Source organism: Merops nubicus, unplaced genomic scaffold (genome assembly GCF_000691845.1).
Source record: "Merops nubicus isolate BGI_N331 unplaced genomic scaffold, ASM69184v1 scaffold15527, whole genome shotgun sequence".
Lineage (NCBI taxonomy): Eukaryota > Metazoa > Chordata > Aves > Coraciiformes > Meropidae > Merops > Merops nubicus.
Window position 1 is genome coordinate 20,403 of NW_008619702.1, and position 8,983 is coordinate 29,385.

The following is an 8,983-nucleotide window of genomic DNA, read 5'->3' on the forward strand; positions in this document are numbered from 1 at the left end:
TTTAAGCGGTAAGCATAAGCTTAAGTGTCCTCCTTCCCTTTGTGGGATTTCAATAGGTAGTCAGAAGGGAACACAGTCACAGAAAAAGCAGCACCTAAAACTATTCCAGTAACACTCTAGAAATAGTTGATCTTACTGTACACTGAATCCCTCAAATGCAGAAGAATCTGCAAGTTTGAAGTGGTATGTTTGTAAATTTAGAAATTGTTTTCAAACCTACATTTCTCATAATAAAGGATCAAGATCTGTCACCACTAAAGTCCCAGAACACCTCGATTAAACTGTTGCTACAAAGAGGAGATACAGTTTTGCCTGAAGAGACAAGAGGAAAACCAAACCCATCAATAAGTGTATTTCTAACAGAGCCATGTTTTGCAGAGCTAAAAAGCTGCATTTTTGTTGGAGGACTGGTAATAAAGCAAGCACCCCTAGAAATGGGAAAACAGAGCTCCTGGGCTTCCAAGAACTTAATGAGATAGTACAATGTGAACAATAAGAGTATTTTTTTTAAGACTTAATTAGATTAATTCTTGCTCTTTCACATGAGTAGCTTCCTATTTAGTTCAAGTTATCCACTGAGATCACTTCAAGTATCCTGCTTGACTAACAGAACTATGTTCCATTTTCCTCTGCAAGATCAAGATTTTAGAAGCCATGACATTAGTAACTGCTCCTACAAGGGCAAATCCATGCAGAGTCACCCAGCCTGTTAGCTGGAGAACAGATGCTGCTCATAGCTCTTTGCAGAAAGCCACATATACCTCTGAGAGCAAAGTGAAATCAGGACACCTAATCCCTCACAGCTGAAGTACTTCATGATTTGGAGAAGACTTGAGCAGCTCTTTACCACCTAAGATACCTCCTCAGCCTAAGACTATGGCTTCAGGAGGCTTTTCCAAGTAGCTGTCAACACAGGTTAGTTTTTGCCATCATAAAAAAAATAAATCTGACAGATATTCTCACACAAGGCCTCTAATAGTTCAGTCTGCAGTAGTCCAATTTCACTATGTAATCAGTGACTTATCTTTTCATTCACAGGCTTAAGCTCCTTTCATGAGGTTTATTCAGGGCAGCTCAGTCTCAAATTTGAGTTTGGCAATGCCCTTCAAGCTGGTTTGCACAGCTGAGGACCAGTACAACACAGACAGGGAGGAAAGGATCCATTTTCACTAAATTAGCTTAAGCACAGGGAAAAGACATCCAGCTGTTTTTTTAGGTGAAGATGTCACATTTCTTTAATGTTCAGAAACAGGATGAAATTTCAATTCTATAGCTACATGGAACAAGCAGTATCTGGATTCCTGTAATGGCTGCAGGCTTGGCTAGTCTTCCCTCCTTTGGGTGGCACACAATCAGGTACTTCTGCAGCTTGGAGCCATAAACCACAGCTCATCTTGGACAGCTAAAGGAACATCATATCCCCACCCTATGAACACAGCAGCTTCCCTAGGATCAGGCTGGAAATGCAGCTGTGTTCCCAGTGACCCAGAGGTGTCTTTTTCAGCAGCCCTGGCGTCCTGCTTCCCTCTGCAGCTGTGGAGGCTGCCCAGGAGCTCCCACAGCAGCACAAGCACAACTGTTGGCCCTATGAGGTAACCCAAGCTCAGAAGCTGTATCTGAGTTACCCAAGAGCCATCCCACAGCCCACGTTACACAATACAAAAACAATTTCTTTGCTTTTGGGGCAAGGACATGGCAACATTCTCAAACATGCATAAGAAGGATTTGTCCATAAAATAAGTCTGTAGTGTGCAGTAGTAATACTCTTATCTTTGAACACGTGTTCACAAACATATTATACTACCTTCACATCATGAAAGCACCCAAAATCTGAAGACAGAATGTATACTTCAGGAGGCCAAATACTGAGCTTTGTGTTTTATCCAATACTGCTGGAATGTTGTCCTCTGCTACTAGAAGCACAAGTTCATGGAGAAGCCATTGAAGAACAAACCAGCAGTGAGACTGAAAAAGCACATGGAAGGAGACAAAAGTCAGCAGTTCCAACTCCCAAACTAGTGACTCTTAGTGGAACAGTTTGGAAGGTGACATTCCTGGAAGCTGACAGTCATGAATCAACTTCAGGACGGAATCTCATGTACAGTATCCTAAATTCACCTGGGGCTTGACAATCATGACACGACTAAGTCCTGAGAAAGATAATGCCATGCTGAAAACTGACAGTAACTGCCATGAAGACACAGCAACTACTTGAAGAGCTACTTCATGTAGAACCTGATCTGGTTAGAGATCTCCCTGCCTGTTGTAGGGGTTGGACTACATGTCCTTCAGCAGTCCCTTCCAACCCAATACATTCTATAGTTATTTGACACAAATAAGTTAGTATTAATACACTAAACCAGAAGGTGTCTGAAGTTGCATCTGATACCAGACAATGGCTTGAAAACACAAGCACTTGCCACTGAATCTACCAGTTCTAATAGCTGACAGACAAGCTCTGCAGCCCCCCCAGCCTCCTCACAGATTCTTGAGCAACACCACTGCCAGACAGCAAGGAGTTGTATGGAAACCCACAGCAGCCCTCCCACTTTCCCTCTAAATCAACAGGACTCGGTCTTGGAATTTTTATTGGAACAATTTTACTTGGTCTTGGAACTTTTCACTTGGAACAATTTATGAATTGACCTAACACTGAAGAAATCCAGCAGCACAATATGAAGGAAAAAGCCCTTCTACATAGCTGACACCCATCATACAGAACAAAAAAGTTATTTCCTGGATTCCTTGGAGCTGAGGTATGCACATGCTTATCTGCTGATGCTTGTATTTGGACCTCTCCAGTGTTTTGCCTCTTGTGACATGAAATCATCATCTTCAGTGTAGATCATCTGCTCAATTTACAATTGCTAGGATAACTGACCTATGTTAGGAAGCTGCATAAAACCACTTACAGCACTTGGTTAAGAAACAAACGTTCTGACAACCTTTTACCACAGATAATAGGTTAGAACTACTTGCTGGTCTTCTATGGCCCTTTCTTGAGGTCTCATGTCACTGAAAACAGTGACAGAACCTTTCTTCCTCTATCCTTCCCAGCAAGCTTATCCACTTTCACTTTTCAGCCATTGCCAATAGAGCTGTGTAAATAAAGACAGCATTTCCTCCTTAAGACAGGCTTCAGAAAGCATGCTCTTTGAACAGCTTTGATTATAATGCATTTAAAGCTGAATATAAAAACCTGATGCATTAGGTTTAAAAAAAAAAGCTTTATTCCCATTACTTTGTACAACTGAGCTGGCCAGCATTGCTGTTGTAAACACACAACCTGCACAGCATCTCTGCAGAAGTTAGTGCCATAAAGCAGAATAGAAAGAGATACTCCCTAGGCAGTAACAAAAAATTCTCACCACACAGCAGCTTATAACATCCAAAAATGCACACATTGAAAAGAAAGCAAACATTTCCCAAAAGCCTGTTTCCAAAGGTGGAGATCCAACCTTGACAGCTGCATATTTAATTGGGGTAGCTGGAACACAGCAGGTACCTTCACTGCAAGATAATGCTAAAGAAGTCAAAGCACACAAGATGAGGCCATCTGTGTTGAAATAGCAGCTCAGCTACTCCAAGAGGAGACAGTATACATAAAGAAAGGATACTCAGTCCCCCCTCTTTCTGCCTAGGAATCAAAGCACCCATTGAAGTATCCAACTCTTAGATTAATGGTGTGTGACAATGGTTTTATAGCCAAGACATTAAGAGTCCTCAATAAAACCAAAATATTCAGGGAGAAAATACATGATATGGCTAAAGTGTTCCTGGCATGTATTTTTTAAATATAAGATATCCTAAGGCAAGCATTTATTTTAATACCAACACTCAATGCTTATTTGCTTTCCCTCGTCTCCAAGTAGTAAAATCCTAGTCACAAAGCAATCAAATCAAAAACAGACAGCCTACAAAGAGACTCTGGAAACACATGGCAACAAAATCTGCTATTTTAGTTTTATTTTCCTTTTAGAGTGTTCAGTTTTAAACATGAAACTAACGTGCAAACACATTAACCCAAAGTCTTCCTTTAAAGGAGGATGTAATGGAAGCTGTATTTACTTTCTGTTATCGAAAAGTACTCTGCAATATTTAACTTCAATCCCTGCAGTCCGGTAACTGAATAAACACTTTTTAGTGCAACTTCTCCTTTACCCTCTTGCTTAGGAAAATTCGGCACCTACAGACTATGCAGAACAAAGCTTGCTACAAAAATCCAGTTCCTTGAAGTAAATGGCCTCATCCAACTTTTCTAGCAGGAAACAAAGACTACACCACACTCATCATCTTAACTGTCACTGTCTGATGAAAAAGAAGGTTCATCAAGAATCAAGAGCAGCAAGGAAATAAACAGGCTCTGCAAATCATAAGAATATCTCCTCTGCTGTGTTTTATTTTGGAGATAGTACTGACTGAAAAAATTCCTTGAAATTCCAATGCTGATCACAAGCTTTAGAGAAGCTGTTATCTCTTCACAAGACTATTCATATTGTACTAAGCCATCCTACAGGCTTACTGTTACAATGCACATTACAATTAGGGTATTACGGTCCAAGCCAACTGAAGGTGGATTAGACAAATTACTTCTATCCCTTGGACTAGGGGAACAATGCAATAAAGAAAACAGAACCCTAGAATCACCTCTAAGGTCATGAGGTCCAACCATCAGCCCAAAACTACCGTGACTACTGAACCATGTCCCAGAGTGTCACATCTACACATCTTTCCAGCACCACCAGGGATGATGACTGCACCACCTCCCTAGGCAGCCTGTTCCAACACCTCACTGCTCCTGCAAAAAAGAAATTCCTTCTAATATCCAACCTAAACCTCCCCTGGAGCAACTGAAGCCCGTTTCCTCTCATCCTGTTGCTAGTTACAACCTCCTTTAGATAGTTTTAGAGAACAAGAAGGTCTCCCTTCATCCTCCTTTTCTCCAGACCAAACAACCCCAGTGCCCTCAGCTGCTCCTCACAAGACATGTTCTCCAGACTCCTCACCAGCTTTGTGGGCCTTCTCTGGACCCATGACAGACTTCTATGTCCACACAGACTTTTCTTCCCTGCTTACTAGTCATTCAATCATGGCTCCAAAAACCCTGAAAAAACCTTCAAATCACTCTCCTGTGTGAAGCTCTCAGGCTGGAGAAGGCTGAGGAAAAGACACAGCAAAGGTGATTTTATAGAACCATTTAAAACTCCAAGGTATTTCCTGCAAAAGAATGAGGGACATGACAGGCACTTTTGGGCTGATCTCAGCATGGCGCCAGCCAGACCTATTCAAAGCATCATTGGCTTACAGATCTTAATTTGGTTAATCAAACCATAGAGCAGTTGAAACATTTTAGTAGACTGTCTAACTTGAAGAATCTGGACAGTGACACCAACTGATATGAACCTGTGAGAGTACAGCACACGCTTTTTTTTTTGGGAACTGCTTCTCATATGGCCATGGTTCAGGTGGATCAGTCACAAGTATCCAAGCATGGTTCTGTCCCAGCCACTGAACTGAGACCTGACACTGGCCACGCCATAACTGCCACAGGACTGAGCAAACAGGAGCAAATTCAGTGTTAGTAACACCCACAGTGACCTGCCATCTGCATGTAAGTCTCCAACTTAGATTATCTGCTTGTGATCAGAAAGCTTAAGACAACAATTTCATCCAACAGCAGCTCTCTGGCTGGGATTCACTCACTATAAAACACATGGCATTAAAAACTTTCCCCCATGTTAAAAACTTTGAGGAAAAACTAAAATTTAAATTGACAGAGCCTGAAGACAAAAGTAGTGTTTTATGCAGCCAGCAACCATGTTGTCATCTTTGTCACCCATCTTCCCAGAGAACACAGGAAAAAACACACATGACGAGATCTTTCCTTGTCTCTGTCACTGCCCTGAGATACTCCTCTGCACCACTAAGGGGTTTTATCACAAGTGTTCTGTTTTTTGGTCAGAATTACTTCTGCACTGGATGCCAGCTATTTATGCCAACATTTTGTCTCCAATGTAAACAAGTTTCAAAAGCTATTATGACAGTGAGGCTGCATTGTCTTTTCAAGAGTTTTTGAGTCCAAATAGTTTTCTGAGGCTTATAAGACACTTGGAAGGTAATGAAACCTCTATCAGGCAATTTGCATGCTGGCTGAATATGCTTTTCTTCAGCACCAGCTGAGAAGCAATTCCAAGGCTTATTAGCTCTAGAAAAAAAGGGAAAATTACTTCCCTGTTTTATAAGTCATGGCATACTTAAGCTATACAACCCAAAGCACTCAAAATCCACAAGAATTTTTTGTCTTACTGATCTTTGTGAGTTGAAGCCAACTGCAGGGCTCCACAAGGCCTCAGTCCTCGCTCAACTGCAATGACACAGTCCTCATCTGGAAGGCACTGGAGGCAGGGGGAGGCTGTCAAAAATGACAAGTTCTTTTAAACCAGACCAATGATTTGTTCTGATTGCTTGCATTTCCACAAATCCACCTTGAACGAGAATAGTATTTTTGTCCTGCACTAACCACCTGCTGACACCCAGCAGTTCTGTTCCTCTGAAGGACTGAACGCCTCTCAGAAGCTTGTCATACACCCATCACATTTGCTAAACATCATAAATTAATTCCATAGTCACCATCTGGGGGCCCTCTATTTGAACCCAGCCACTTCTCTATCAAGTTATGCTTCTAATGAATATCACAAACTTTTCTTCCTCCTTCACTGATAACCCTAAACTAGAATTCAAGCACAAGTTTTGGCCTTTTCCCCTGTTAAAGACATTTTGGTAACATCAATAACACACAACAGGCTGTGCCTTGGTGTCTGGTTCCATAAATGGAGGATAAGTAAGAGGTCCAGAATTTTCCAGTGAGCAGGAAGCAAAGTGAGAAAAGAAACCAGCATAATGCTTTCAGCCATGGAAGACAACAGCTGCCAGAGCTTAAACTTGGTATGGAATTATCTCTTGAAGGCCAAACCCATAAGGTTTATTAAGTTTGCCTTCTATAATAATTTCTCTCTCTCTCAAAAGAGAGACTTCCACGCTGTGAAGGAAAACCACACAGGTCCCACAGTGTTGTAGCTAGACTCCATGCTTATGCCTTTGGGTGGCTTTCCTCTGCAAGTCTAGTGAAAATTTTTAGTAGAAAGAAACCAAGTATAGCAGAGTTGAGTGGAAAACTTTCATACACATATGCCTAAATTATTCATTTTTATAAAGCTGTGATATGAAAGAATTATACTCTTTCTGTTTCCAAATAACTCTATCAGACTACCTCTTCAATGCAGATACATCAGAAAGTAACACTTGTACTTTATCCTTTTAACATAAAACACTAGTAAGCATACCAAAACTGTAAACCTTAAAACCCTATTCACTAGTTCTTTTCCTTGGATGTTTCATACACATTTCAAGGAAGAAATCTTAAATAATAGTTACTAACCAATGCATCTAAAAGTATGATTGAGAAATGCAGCCTATGCCTCCTTTCTGGTAATCTTGCCACAAAAGGTAGGAACTAGGGGATGACACAAGCCTGCTATTGCAGCAATTGTCTGGAAGGCAGTTCTTATGAGCTATACTTTTAGCCATCAGCAAATGGGTACAGCCTCAGATGCAAGGGAAAGAACTGAGAGAGCATCAATGATCAAAGCAAGCTGTTGCTTTCCCCATAAAATGGAAAAATTCAGGAAACAATATTCTGAGAAAAATCTGAATGTTAATTATGACATTTCTCTGCATTCTTGCAAAGATTAAAAAATTAGACCATTTATAAGTTAGATGGCTCTGCACTGAGGGTTGTTTTTTCTTTCAAGTTCTTCATATCACTGATGTACAAGGAGCTGTTTTTAAAAACCCTTACCACAGTTACCCTGTTTCTTAGTCAGCTGAAACTCAGCCCAGCTATTACAGGGTGCTACAAGGTATCAGGACCAGAATGTGCTCCTCCATGTGATTATGCCTAGAAGATAAATGAATCAAGCATCTGTGACCCTGGGGGAAGAGGCCAGGGCCCAAGAACAAGCTGCTCCTCTGCCTGCTTCCTGCCTTCTCTTATCAGCTTCCTGAACACCCTGCAGAGAGGCGATAGCGCAAAGCACAGGCACTAGCAGTGTCACCTCCTCCCCTAGCCACTTCTATGCTTGTCCCAACAGTTCGTTTGTGTCCCTGAAAAGCCTCGTGATAGCGTCTCCAAATTAGTAACTAACACAAGTTAACAATCAACCCCAGATCCACAGATCCCACTTCTTCTAATGATACAAGCCGAGCTGTATAACAAGCTGCTTCAGAAACTGCAGTGCAGGGGAGGTCACCCCTAGAGGCTGGTCTCTACACTATGAGTAACGAATTAACTTCTCAAGTCAATGAATCAGGCAGTTAACACACAGAAGGCTTTTCCTTTGTCCCCACACGGCTGTTCTCTCTACAGCACAGAATCAGGTTTGTTCATGAAGTACAGCGACACCGAGGTTCGTGGCTCTGAACACTGAGCATCTACTACCCTTTGTAAGGGAGCGAAAAAGAGGAAGGTAAATAGCTAGAGAAGTTGCACAAATAGATTTCCGAAGTTTCATTAGCTCATTTGCTTAGGCTGTCACATCATGTGTGTTGACTTAATAACTTTTGTTGTGTGAAACGGAAGTCAAAGCAAAAAAAAAAAAAAAAAGACAAAAAGTAAAAAACAAAGCTGACTCTTCACTAGCTTCCTAGAAGTGCCGGGGCATCAAAATGTACAATTCCGAGAAGCCCAAAAGCACAGGTTACTTCCGATCCTTATCGTTCACTTCGTACCACAGCAGCCCCCCGCCGGTCAGCCGCAGGCAGCGGGACACGCGGCAGGTTTAAGCGGCTGGAGCAGAGGAGGGTTTCTCCTGTACCCTCCTAACAGCTCCGTTCAAGGGCTCTCCTCACGCAAGTGAAACACACCCGGACGCGGCCCCAGCAGGGAGGGCCGAGCGAGGCCTCTCAGCGACGGCGGAGCCGGGCG